Source organism: Onychomys torridus, chromosome 20, assembly GCF_903995425.1.
Source record: "Onychomys torridus chromosome 20, mOncTor1.1, whole genome shotgun sequence".
Classification (NCBI taxonomy): Eukaryota; Metazoa; Chordata; class Mammalia; order Rodentia; family Cricetidae; genus Onychomys; species Onychomys torridus.
In genome coordinates, this window is record NC_050462.1 from 45,414,929 (window position 1) to 45,418,155 (window position 3,227).

The following is a 3,227-nucleotide window of genomic DNA, read 5'->3' on the forward strand; positions in this document are numbered from 1 at the left end:
GCTTTTCACATTTGTAATGGCTAGGAGAAGAAACACCAAAGGAAAACTTTTTTTTTTTGGTTTTTCGAGACACGGTTTCTCTACACAGGAGCTTTGCTCCTTTCCTGGAACTCACTTGGTAGTCCAGGCTGGCCTCGAACTCACAGAGATCCACCTGCCTCTGCCTCCCGGGTGCTGGGGTTAAAGGCGTGCGCCACCACCGCCCGGCAGGATAACATTTTATAACATATGAAAATTATGTGAAATTCAGGGTTCAGAGTCCATAAATCATGTGCTATTGAGACACAGCTGCAGAAATGACCAGTCCTGACAGAAACCTTACAAGCCACCAAAACTAAAATACTCATGAATACTCATTGGTTACTAACAGGAAAAAAAATTAAGATAAGCATGAGAAATCAGCACACTGTGCAGAAATACAGTAGGGGTTCTGTAATTGATATTTATGTACATACATAGGTATCTCCTTGATATATTTGTGTATGATTCTGAACTAAGTTTTTTGTCCCCCCCCCCCCAGGTTTTTGTTTTTTAATGATCTTAAAATGTAATACAGGAACTCACCTCAACAGATCAGTCTGGCCACTCTGAATAGGCTACTGAACACAACAGATAGAAAGAATACACATACACTAAGGAGCACTAATTAGCTGGATGGTGGTGGCACACGCCTTTAATCCCAGCACTTGGGAGGCAGAGGCAGGTGGACCTCTGAATTTGAGGCCAGCCTGGTCTACAAAGTGAGTTCTAGGACAGCCAGAGCTACACTGAGAAATCCTGTCTTAAAAAAAAAAAAAAAAAAAAAAAACGGGTTGGGGATTTAGCTCAGTGGTAGAGCACTTGCCTAGCAAGCACAGGCCCTGGGTTCGATCCTCAGCTTAAAAAAAAATAAAATAAAATAAAAGGATTTATTAAACTCACAGGATGTGGTCCAGGCAATTCAACGATAAATATCTCACAATGGAGACCCAGTAACTGTCCAGTTCATGTGGCTGGCTGGCTCTGTAGTCCCAATCTGGTGCTGGAGTCCTGGACCATTGCTGGTCTTCAGTCCACATTGGAATCTTGAAAAAGTTGTATTTAATATCAGCCACAGCGACAGGATAGACAAGCCTGCCAGTCAGAGTGAGGACAAGCAGGCACTAACAGTGTCCCCCACTTCACGTCCTTTCGGATGCCAACAGAAGGCGTGACCCAGATTTCGGGTGGGTCTTCCTACTTGAGATAATCTGATTAAGAAAATCCCTCCTTGGAGTGTCCAGAATCTTGGGTTTTAGGTGATTCCAGATGTAGTCAAGTCGACAACTAAGATTAGCTATCACAGCTACATAGTGAAACCTGATCAAAAGAATACATAAAACTCTACCCAGAGTGGTAAAAGGCTTAAAGATCAATGGAGTAAAAATTGTTGTTAAACCAGAAATGAATCCGGAAATATTCCGTATAAGATCACTACTTTATTTCCCTTTATTCTTGAGAATCCCAGATATATATGATGAAATGTATCAACCTCCATTTCTCCCCTCCACCTCCCTCCAAACTCCAAGTCTTGTTTGTTTGCGTGTTTGTTTTATAACCCACTAAGTCCAGTTAGCGCTGCCCTTATGGGCACGGGTGTGGGCCATCCGCTGGAGAATGGGAATCCTGCCAGTGGCCACATCCTCAAAACAGAATGCTACTCCCTCCACACCTCCCCTGCCCCCAAAGATATCGACTGTCAACAGCTCCAGGGTGAGGAGTGAGGCTTGAGGATCATCTACCCCAACTATTCCATAATTTCGGCAAAAATCAAATCACTTTTAGCAAGGACACCAAGACTTCAATTGGAAAAGACTATATTCTAAACAAGTGGTATGAGGAAAATGGTGTGTCCACAGGCAAAAGAAGGAAGTTAGGAGCTTAGTGGTATAACATACTACTCAAGCCCTAGGTTCGCACACACACACACACACACACACACACACACACACACACACACACACACCAAGAGAAAAGGAGATTCTGACAGCTACTGCATGGATAACCTTGGGGGCTGTGTTAAGTAAAATAAGCTAGCAACTAAATGGCAAATGCTGTATAACTCCACTATGTGACGTATTTAGTCAGAAACCATAAAGCGAGTGAATGGTGGTCGCCCTAGGCTGGGGAGGAGAAGAAATGGGCACTGTGCATAAGGGGTACAGAATTTTGTTGTTACAACACGAAAGGAGTTGGGGCCGGGCGACAGTCACTCAACATTGAAATGCATTTAACACCAGTGTACGCTTAAAAATGGGTAATTCGCCAGGCGTGGTGGCTCAGGCCTTTAATCCCAACACGTGGGAGATAGAGACAAGTAGGTTTCTAATGAATTGGAGGCCAACCTGGTCTACATAGTGAGTTCCAGGCCAGCCAAGAAACCTTGGTTTCAGCAAAAAGAAAAAAGAAAATGCAGTACATTTTTTGTGTTGCTCTTTTCTCTTAAATACAAAAGAATACATGAATTGTTATCAAATTATTATCTAAAAAAAAACAGAAGCCAGAGCTGGGTGTGGTGATACACATTTCTAATCCCAGCACTCTGGAATCTGGGGCAGAAGGATCACAAGTTCAAAGCCAGCATGGACCTCATAGTAAAAGGTTATCTCAAAAAAGTAATAACAGAAAAATAAAATGTAAATGCCCACTACTATCACAATTTAAAAAACAAGGAAAAGTCCTATAATCATTTAAAAGATTGGTTCCCAACCTTGGGGCCATGACCCCTTGCATAAGGTTGTCTAAGACCATCAGAAAACACAGATGTTTACATTAGAATTCATAACAGTAGCAAAATTACAGTTATGAAGTAGCAACAAAAATAACTTTATAGCTGGGATTCACCATAGCATGAGGAACTAACCGTATTAAAGGGTTGGAGCTTTAGGAAAGTTGAGAACCACTGACTTAAAAGGATGGGCAATCTTCCTAGGAAGTGTTTAATAGATTCTAGTTCCCACAGGAAACACTAATCTCAGAGGAAAATGGGGGGTCCCACCAGCATCGCCCACCCAGATTTCCAGTAGCTGAGTTTCAAACTTTACTATGATCAAACAAATGGAGAATTCCTGAATAGTCGGTATGAAATCCATCTTCCTATGTGCGATCATATTGTGAATTCATCAAGCCTGAGGATATCAATGGTTTGAAAATTTGACCAAAAAAGTATTAAAATATTATAAGTATTAGACTTAGTTACTAAATCAGTC

General features: G+C 41.7%; 1 long non-coding RNA gene across 1 annotated transcript in view; it reads right to left on the reverse strand.

The window, feature by feature from the left end:
* LOC118571219 overlaps nucleotides 1–1,003 on the reverse strand; it is a 7,654-nt gene extending 6,651 nt beyond the window's left edge. The window contains exon 1 of the long non-coding RNA XR_004943301.1: nucleotides 922–1,003. This is a non-coding gene — a long non-coding RNA (uncharacterized LOC118571219). The remainder of the gene's footprint in view (nucleotides 1–921) is intronic.
* Nucleotides 1,004–3,227: the final 2,224 nt, after the last annotated feature.